The sequence below is a fragment of the Scleropages formosus genome, chromosome 3 (assembly GCF_900964775.1).
Source record: "Scleropages formosus chromosome 3, fSclFor1.1, whole genome shotgun sequence".
NCBI lineage: Eukaryota > Metazoa > Chordata > Actinopteri > Osteoglossiformes > Osteoglossidae > Scleropages > Scleropages formosus.
In genome coordinates this window covers 16,515,224-16,526,208 of record NC_041808.1, presented here as the reverse complement: position 1 = coordinate 16,526,208, position 10,985 = coordinate 16,515,224, and positions in this window count along the sequence as shown.

Here is a 10,985-nt window from a genome sequence, read left to right as displayed (position 1 = left end):
TGCTGGGAAGAGCATTATATAAAAATAAATTGAACTGAATTCAATTTAGTCAAGCTCTACAGAGATCTTTGGAATTTCAACAATCAAACTTCTTAGCATGTCTTTGACATGGGGACAAAAAGCAGGATAAACAAAGTACAGGAGAGCGGGAGTAAAAATATGAGTATGTAAACCTCATACAGGCAGAACTGGAGAGCAGATCATCATCACTGTCATTTTAATTTTTCTCCCATACTGACTTATGACTCAGTTTTGCCATCCAGTGTCCAACAGTGTGTCCACTTTTGTTTTTACTGTGGCTTTTAAGATGAGATTCTGCATACAACTTTAATAAACATATTCTTAATCACCAACCAGCCGAAATGCCTGTACTGCATACTTCTTTGAATTTTACTGTCTTTAGGGGAGTAATAAAAATCACCTCTTTAATTTAATTTTGGGTGGCATGGTGGCACAGTGAGTCACGCTGCTGTCTCCCAGTGCCTGGGTGGTGCAAGAGAATGTGGGTTTGATCCCTGCTCAGTCTGTGTGGAGTTTACATGTTCTTCCCATGTCTGTGTGGGTTTCCTCCGGGAGCTCTGGTTTCCTCCCACAGTCCAAAGATATGCTGTTCAGGTTCACCCATGGTGTGTGAGTGACAGAGTGTCTTCCACTGATGTATGGATGAGTGACCCAGTGTAAGTAGTGTATCTAGCAGTGTAAGTCACTGCGGTGAATAGGGTGTGTGGGCTGGTAACACTACATGCATTGTAAGTTGCTTTGGAGGAAAGTGTCTGTTACGTGAATAAATACGTATAATATTTGCACCTCACAGCTGAAGTTACTTTTTACAGTTTATTGAGAAGTGTATTTAAAACGTGATATTTTTACAATTTGGGGGGGTGCGATGGCGCAGTGGGTTGGACCGGGTCCTGCTCTCTGGTGGGTCTGGGGTTCGATTCCCGCTTGGGGTGCCTTGTGGCAGACTGGCATCCCGTCCTGGGTGTGTCCCCTCCCCTTCCGGCCCTACGCCCTGAGTTGCCGGGTAGGCTCTGGTTCCCCGCGACCCCATCTGGGACAAGCGGTTCAGAAAATGTGTGTGTGTGTATTTTTACAATTTATAATTTCACAGTTACATAAACATAATTTACAATTATTTATGGTTAAAGCCAGAAAATACACAGTGAATAATTACATGTAAAAAGCTATACTGTTACTGTGTGTGTGTAAATGTGATATGTGTATATGTATGTATATACATATGTACATATATAGTATATACTGCAGTCAACTTGCTCAGCAATATTTATTCATACTATTTTAAAAGCAAAGGGGGTGCGGGGGTGCAGTGGCGCAGTGGGCTGGACTGGGTTCTGTTCTCCGGTGGGTGTGGGTCTGGGGTTCGAGTCCCGCTTGGGGTGCCTTGTGACGGACTGGCGTCCCGTCCTAGGTGTATCCCCTCCCCTTCTGGCCTTACGCCCTGTGTTACCGGGTTGGCTCCGGTTCCCCGCGACCCCGTATGGGACGAGCGGTTGTGTGTGTGTATATATATGTATGTATTTTAAAAGCAAATAACATACGGTGTATCTATCACTTTCAAAACTTTGGTCAGACGGACCAAATATGTGTAATTCATAAGGCTAAACACTAGAGGGCAGATCTAAATAAGGCCTGATGTCCCGCTCTATTACCCTCACAGTGTATTTGTGCTATTTATACAGCGGACCACACCTGATGAAACCTGCTACATATAAAAATGTACAAAAACAACTTGTGAAAATGCTTCTGCTTGCTGAGACCCGAGATTTGTTGGGATAAAAATTTTTGTAAGAAGAAAATGACCGAGAAACACAATTATTAGCTATTTTTTGTTTATGCATGAGTTGAAGTGTTGAACTTCTCAAGGTTTCTCTAAGGAAGAATAATTCAAAATCATAAAATCAGAAGGTATTGTTTCTGAGGTGTATTATATGTGTCTTATGTTTATACCTTAGGCAGGAAGACATTTAAAAATCACATCAGCATGTCTGGAAATCCAAACAAAGAACCTTGATTAATAGCTTGAAAGATAAGCCTCAGATGGTAGTAAATGTACAGAATCAATCGCCAACTCATTTCAAAACTTGAATATGTTCTCTGGAAATAAATGACTAATTCACTTGTATCTGTATGAAAGATTAATCAAAAGATTTCACAAAATGAGTGTCACATACAGAGAAATTGCTGGGAAGGATTACAAATAAATATACATACACACACACCTTCTGAACCCCTTGTCCCATACGGGGTCACGGAGCCAACCCGGCAACACAGGGCATAAGGCCAAAGGGGGAGGGGACACACCCAGGACAGAACGCCAGTCCGTCGCAAGGCACCCCAAGCGGGACTCAAACCCCAGACCCACCGGAGAGTAGGACCTGGTTTAACCCACTGCGCCACCACACTCCCATCAAATAAATATATTTTAAGTAAAAACAACAAAAACCTGTGAAGTATCTGGAGAGAACATCTTGGATCTTAAAGTTCAGTAGAGGAGTTTTCCAGACTCGGGTGTGGACATAATTTGCTGTATAAATCACAAAAAGGTGGAATAGATGATAAAAAATTTTCACCAATTATAAACGTGAAAATAATAATAAATAATCCCTACTGATGTATAGGTACGGAGCTGTTTTCAGCCATGTATAATACATTTGCAAAATTAAATGTATAAGTCGAGTGCAAGAAACCCATTACTTCTCCTAGTCTAGACTCTATACCACTGAAAGCTTCATTAAACAGCAAAACTGCTGACAATAGGGTTTACAACTAACACTTCAAGACAGGAAAAACAAACAATAATATACAATAAAGGGCTAAAAAAAATGTATTACAAAGAAAAAAGATTAGGTTTTCATTAAAAAATCTGACTTCTATTAGTAGTATCATTAATAGAAGTAAAAAAACTGAAAATGACATTACAGTTTATTTAGAGTTTCTATAGTAATATACAGTTTGTATAGTCTGCTGCAGAGTGAAAAATATCTGTGTTTTTGTATCCATGCATTAGCTGTCAGTAAAAAGCATAGAGGAAGGAAAGGACTTGGTCAACCTTGATTCAGTTCACTTCCACAGTGTTTACAACTTGTGTTCGCTGTTTGTGTATGCTGATCAATAACAAGATGACAAATGTTGCAGGTGTTTATGGGATGAATCATTCAACTATCAGCACTGAATGGGAAGTTTGTGGAGTGAAGGTATTTTTATCTTCATTCATTTTATATAGTGCTAATTTGTAGCTAGAAGTTGAAAAAAATTGGTCAAATGAGAATTTTTGCCATGTATTTTTATTTAAAGGGGGGCGCGGTGGCTCAGTGGGTTGGACCGGGTCCTGCTCTCCAGTGGGTCTGGGGTTCGAGTCCCCCTTGGGGTGCCTTGCGGCGGACTGGTGTCCCGTCCTGGGTGTGTCCCCTCCCCCTCCAGCCTTATGCCCTGTGTTGCCAGGTAGGCTCTGGTTCCCCGCGACCCTGTTTGGGGCAAGCGGTTCGGAAAGTGTGCGTGTATTTTTATTTATGATAGCCATATCCATACTTACCCTTCAAAATCAAGTGAAGTCTGCATGATGAAGCGTTCATTCACTGTGAAGAGGAGAAGTTGAAAGTGGACACACAATGTCCTCAGCCTCCTGTGCTTCCAGGATAGGCTCTGGGCACACTGTGGCCCTGCTCTGGACAGGCTATTATTGATAATACATTGATGGATAGAAGTGTTACAGAGTATTTTATTTTTTTTTATTATAGTTTCAAAAGTTGTTTTTAGATAAATTAACAGGTGAATAAATGAAGGGATGCGTGATGTAGCTTTTACAATTTTTTTATTTAGTAATAAAAGTGATTTTGCAGTCAGAAACAAGTAGAGTTATTAGCACTTTTCTGGTCTCGGTCACGTTCATAAATTGACAAACAAGTGTACAGTATATTTTCTACTGTTTCTGATTCAGTGTCTGCATGTCAAACAATGTTAATACATCAATATGTAATTTTTAAACTGGGAGCACCAGTGTTATACTTTTTATGTATAATTTTTCAGTAATTCTGCTAAACAGATTATAAAATTGATTAATGCGTTACTTATTTTAAGCTCGGTCAGCTGGAAAGTAAAAACGGCAAATTAATTCAAAAGCTTTTAAAGAAGATGAGCCTTTTGTGTCACAATTAATTTAAAAATATTTTATAACCAAAATTACAGCTGAGTCAATGAACATTGTGTATTGTTTTGCTTCCCTCCTCTGCTGACACTGCATTGCTTCAAAATATGAAGTAAAATTTTTTTGGTAAGTAATTATAGATTGCTGCTATACTTCAGCAAAATGCAAAAGAGAATCAATCTTATCAGCTATGGTAATATACACCGATCAGCCAAAACATTAAAACCACCTGCCTAATATTGTGTAGGTCCCCCTCTTGCCGCCAAAACAGTTCTGACCCGTCAAGGCATGGACTCCACAAGACCTCTGAAGGTGTCCTGTGGTATCTGGCACCAAGAAGTTAGCAGCAGATTCTTTAAGTCCTGTAAGTTGCGATGTGGGGCCTCCATGGATCGGGCTTGTTTTTCAAACATATCCCACAGACGCGCGATCGGATTGCGATCTGGGGAATTTGGAGGCCAAGTCAACACCTTGAACTCTTTGTCATGTTCCTCAAACCATTCCTGAATAATTTTTGCAATGTGGCAGAGTCATTGCCACCAGGGAATACTGTTGCCATGAAGGGGTGTACGTGGTCTGCAGCAATCTGTTGGTAGGTGGTACATGTCAAAGTAACATTCACATGATTGCCAGGACCCAAGGTTTCCCTGCAGAACATCGGCCAGAGAACTACACTGCCTCCGCCAGCTTGCCCTCTTCCCACAGTGCATCCTGCTGCCATTTCTTCCCCAGGTAAATGACACGCACCCAGCCATCATCAATTTGTGCTACAGTTGCCCTTCTGTGGGATCAGACCAGGCGGGCTAGTCTTCGATCCCCACGTGCATCAATGAGCCTTGGGTGCCCATGACCCTGTCGCCGGTTCACCGGTCATCCTTCCATGGACCACCTTTGGTAGGTACTAACCACTGCATACCGGGAACACCCTACAAGACTGGTGATGCTCTGACCCAGTCATCTACCTACCACAGTTTGGCCCTTGTCAAAGTCGCTCAGATCTTTATGCTTACCCATTTTTCTTGCTTCCAACAAATCAAATTCGATAACTGTTCACTTGCTGCCTAACATATCCCACCCCTTGACAAGTATCACTGTAATGAGATAATCAATGTTATTCACTTCACCTGTCAGTGGTTCTAATCTTGTAGCTGATCGGTGTATAGTTCTGATTACAACGTAAGGGTTAGTTTTACATAGTTTTGAACTTCAATAGCATTCATCGAAGAAAATGTTTTGCTCTCCCTATCACATAGTTACCAGAGGTTAGGATTATTTCTACATGACTAAATAAAACATTTTTTTTCTAGAAAGAGGATATGTACAAGGATTATGGACAAACACAGTGGAATTAACCAAATCACATTGTTCTGAATCATGCATCTACAGAAAAGTGTACAGTATTTATAGGCTCAGCTTCCAGTTGGCATTATGAACCTTAATTTTAAAAAAATCATGAAAAATATTTTATCCAAAGTTGTACGCACATAATGAAACTGCATTTCATTGAAATAATACTTTCAGTAATCAGTTCTAAACATCATTTATGGCTTAAACTGCATAACAACGCTTCTGCTACTGCTAATCCGATATGTTCTTAACGCATCTGAGATATTTGTGCATTCATATACTGCATCTGCCAAATCATAAGGAAGCAGCTAATTTTCTCTGCATTATTTACCTTCATTTAGCTGAGGCTTTTCTCTAAGATGACTCTCAGTATCAAGGTATTTACAACTATTTACCCATTTACACAGCTAGATAATTTTACTGGGGCAATTTTAAGGTAAGTAACTTGCTCAAGGGTACTACAGCTGTAAGTGAGACTCAAAGCTGTGACCTTTGGGTCCAAAGGCAACAGCTCTAACCACAACGGTACCAGATGCTCCTCCTAAGAACAGCTTCTTTGCATTCTGTAGGAGCTAAAATATGTAATTTTCTTATGAAATAGGAGCAAAAGAAAGTTCTTTCAGATCTTTTCTCATAGATCATTTTGTGCATTTTCACCCATGTATATGACTTCATTAAAATTATATGAATTCATATGCTTCTCTATAATTATGGTTCCTTCAGCCAAAATTTAAGACCCTGGTTATTGCCTACAAATCCATCAATAGAGCTGCTCCTAGCTATTTACAAGACTTGATCAACCACTACACCCCAACCAGACCGCTTCGCTCTTCGACTTCTACCCGGTTGGTGGTCCCGCGCATGAAAGGTAAAGTACAGAGGTTCTCGGTTCTGGCTCCGCTGTGGTGGAACGACCTCCCCCTTTCGCTCAGAACTACTGAAACTCTGTCCACATTTCAAAAGGGTCTGAAAACTCACCTCTTCCAGATTCAATTTATCGCCCATTATCATGATAAGCCTTTACACAGCCGCTACTCCTGTATTGTACATAAATGTTTGTGTATCTCTCCTCCGTGAACCGCCACCTTACCGTGGTGGAGGGGTTTGAGTGCCTGAATGAGTCCAGGAGCTATGTTGTCTGGGGCTATATGCCCCTGGTAGGGTCTCCCATGGCAGACAGGTCGAGACAAAGCGCGGTTCGAAAACCCCTTATGAAGAAAAAATCAAGGCTTTCGTTTACCCCGCCCGGTATGGGGTCACCGGGGCCCCACCCTGGAGCCAGGCCTGGGGGGGGGGCTCACATGCGAGCGCCTGGTGGCCAGGTCTATGCCCATGGAGCCTGGCCGGGCTCAGCCCAAATCCATGACGTGGAGCCGCTCTTCGGTGGGCTCACCACCTGCCGGAGAAACCGTCAGGGGCCGGTGCATTGTGATTTGGGCGGTGGTCGGGGCCGAGTGCCCGGCCGACCCAAACCTCGGGCGCCAACTCTGGTTTTTGAGACTTGGAATGTCACCTCACTGGCGGGGAAGGAGCCTGAGCTGGTGTGGGAAGTTGAGAGATACCGTCTAGATATAGTCGGGCTCACTTCCACTCAAAGCTTGGGTTCTGGAACCACTCTTCTCGATCAAGGGTGGACTCTCCACTATTCTGGCGTTGCCCAAGGTGAGAGGCGGCGGGCTGGTGTGGGCTTATTAATAGCCCCCCAGTTCAGCCGCCATGTATTGGAGTCTACCCCGGTGAATGAGAGGGTCGTCTCCCTACGCCTTCGGGTCAGGGAGCGGTCTCTCACTGTCGTTTGTGCTTATGCGCCTAGCGGCAGTGTAGAGTACCCGGCCTTTTTAGAGTCCCTGGGGGGCGTGCTGGAAAGCACTCCCACTGGGGACTCTGTCGTTCTACTGGGGGACTTTAATGCCCACGTGGGCAGCGACAGTGATACCTAGAGAGGCGTGATTGGGAGGAACGGCCTCCCTGATCTGAACCCGAGCGGTGAGTTGTTATTGGATTTCTGTGCTAGTCGCGGCTTATCCATAACGAACACCATGTTCATGCATAAGGGTGTCCATCAGTGCACTTGGCACCAGGACACCCTAGGTCGGAGGTCGATGATCGACTTTGTAGTCGTTTCTTCTGACCTTCGGCCATATGTCTTGGACACTCGGGTGAAGAGAGGGGCTGAGCTGTCAACTGATCACCACCTGGTGGTGAGTTGGATTCGATGGCGGGGGAAAAAACTGGACAGACCTGGCAGGCTCAAACGCATAGTGAGGGTCTGTTGGGAACGTTTGGCGGAGGCCCCTGTCAGAGAGGTCTTCAACTCCCACCTCCGACAGAGCTTCAACCAGGTCCCGAGGGAGGTGGGGGACATTGAGTCTGAATGGACTATGTTCTGCGCCTCCATTGTCGGGGCGGCGGTTCGGAGCTGCGGCCATAAGGTCTCCGGCGCCTGCCGCGGAGGCAATCCCCGAACACGGTGGTGGACACCGGAAGTAAGGGATGCCGTCAAGCTGAAGAAGGAGTTCTATCGGGCCTGGCTGGCTCATGGGACTCCTGAAGCAGCTGACAGGTACCGACGGGCCAAACGGAGCGCGGCTCTGGCAGTCGCCGCGGCAAAAACTCGGGCTTGGGAGGAGTTCGGAGAGGCCATGGAGGAAGACTTTCGGTCGGCCTCAAAGAGATTCTGGCAAACCGTCCGGCGACTCAAAGGGGGAAGCGGTGTTCCACGAACACTGTTTACAGTTGAAGTGGCGTGCTGCTGACCTCAGCTGAGGATGTCCTCGGGCGGTGGAAGGAGTACTTTGAGGATCTCCTCAATCCCTCCGACACGCCTTCCGTAGGGGAAGCTGAGGCTGGGGACTTGGAGGGGGACTCATCCATTACCCTGGCTGAAGTTGCTGAGGAAGTCAAAAAACTCCTCGGCGGCAAGGCTCCGGGGGTGGATGAGATCCGCCCCGAGTTTCTCAAGTCTCTGGATGTCGTGGGGCTGTCTTGGCTGACACGCCTCTGCAGCATTGCGTGGAGTTCGGGAACGGTGCCTCTGGACTGGCAGACCGGGGTGGTGGTCCCTCTTTTTAAGAAGGGGGACCGGAGATTGTGTTCCAACTACAGGGGGATCACACTCCTTAGCCTCCCTGGGAAAGTCTATGCCAGGGTACTGGAAAGGAGAATCCGACCAATAGTCGAACCTCGGATTCAGGAGGAGCAATGCGGTTTTCGCCCTGGCCGTGGAACACTGGACCAGCTCTATACCCTCACTAGGGTGCTGGAGGGTTCGTGGGAGTTTGCCCAACCAGTCCATATGTGTTTTGTGGACCTGGAGAAGGCATTCGACCGTGTCCCTCGTGGCATCCTGTGGGAGGTACTTTGGGATTATGGGGTTCAGGGCTCGTTGTTACGGGCTGTTCGTTCCCTGTATGACCAGAGCAGGAGCTTGGTTCGCATTGCCGGCAGTAAGTCAGACCTGTTCCCGGTGCATGTTGGACTCCGCCAGGGCTGCCCTTTGTCACCGATTCTGTTCATTATCTTTATGGACAGAATTTCTAGGCGCAGTCAGGGAACGGAGGGTGTCTGTTTTGGTGGCCGCGAGATCTCGTCTCTGCTTTTTGCGGACGATGTGGTCCTGTTGGCTTCATCAAGTCAAGACTTGCAGCGTGCACTGGGGAGGTTTGCAGCCGAGTGCGAAGCGGCGGGGATGAGAATCAGCACCTCCAAATCCGAGGCCATGGTTCTCAGTCGGAAAAAGGTGGATTGCCCCCTCCGGGTTAGGGGGGAGTTGCTCCCTCAAGTGGAGGAGTTTAAGTATCTCGGGGTCTTGTTCACGAGTGAGGGAAAAATGGAGCGGCAGGTTGGCAGACGGATCGGTGCAGCGTCCGCAGTAATGCGGTCATTGTACCGGTCTGTTGTGGTGAAGAGGGAGCTGAGTCGTAAGGCGAAGCTCTCAATTTACCGGTCGATCTACGTTCCTACCCTCACCTATGGTCATGAACTTTGGATCATGACCGAAAGAATGAGATCGCGGATACAAGCGGCAGAAATGAGTTTCCTCCGCAGAGTGGCTGGGCGCACCCTTAGGGATAGGGTGAGGAGCTCAGTCACCCGGGAGGAGCTCGGAGTAGAGCCGCTGCTCCTCCGCATCGAGAGGAGCCAGTTGAGGTGGCTTGGGCATCTGTTCCGGATACCTCCTGGACGCCTCCCTGGGGAGGTGTTCCGGGCTTGTCCCACTGGGAGGAGGCCTCGGGGCAGACCCAGGATACGTTGGAGAGACTATGTCTCCCGGCTGGCCTGGGAACGCCTTGGGGTTCCCCCAGAGGAACTGGAGGAGGTGTGCGGGGAGAGGGAAGTCTGGAGGACTCTGCTCGGACTGCTGCCCCCGCGACCCGGCCCCGGATAAAAGCGGAGGAAGATGGATGGATGGATGTTTGTGTATCTTTAAAAAAAAAATTTGTCGGAAGGCGATCAGGAACCTTTCGCACGTATCTCACCCGCACCTGCCTCTCATCAAGGTGGCACAGAATAAAAGGACCGGGATTCCGTGCCTCCTTGTGGAACCTCACTTGAGCCGATACTCCCATGTGTCCAACGATTCCTGGCCTTTTCAAAGTTCCTGGCTACCAACCTTCACTTTGTAATGGATATGAACAGAAATAAAATATCGAGTGAGATCCTGGAGCCTTTGTAAAAGTTATGAAGAAAAAAGTTAACAAAATTATTTTGAATGATTTATTTACAAACAAGGGGGGCCGCGGTGGCGCAGTGGGTTGGACCGGGTCCTGTTCTCCAGTGGGTCTGGGGTTCGGGTGCCTTGCGGCAGACTGGCGTCCCATCCTGGGTGTGTCCCCTCCCCCTCCGGCCTTACGCCCTGTGTTACCAGGTAGGCTCCGTTTCCCTGTGACCCCGTGTGGGACAAGCGGTTCCGAAAATGTGTGTGTGTGTGTGTGTGTGTGTGTGTGTGTGTGTGTGTGTGTGTGTGTGTGTGTGTATTTACAAACGTATAGAAACAGTTCTGGAAAGGACTAACATCCGATGTAGCCTGTGTAGCCAGGAATTTCACCACAGCCCTACCTGACGCACTCACACATGGACCAATAGCTAAAAATATTACTATTCTTTCTTTATAATTCATTTCTTATTTAAACCAAAAGGAGATGAAGCTTATGAAGTAACCACATGCTGGCAATTTAAGCAACAAGAAATTTATATATGCCACTAAAGTCTAAAGGTGTAACTGGATCCTTTAAAAAACCTTGTGTGAGAACTGCCATTGTACCATCAAGAAACATACTGCACTGCTTCAAAAATTATCTAGTTATTTCAATGTGCACAGTCACAGAGTATTCAGTTTTTTTCCACAGAGGTGTATGAAAAAGAAAATATTTTTATGAGAGTCAATTAATATAGATGCTAAGATGGAGGTTATTTCACCATCACTTCATATACTGTTTTTCATTATTATAATTTCTTTCATTTGCTTAGATGG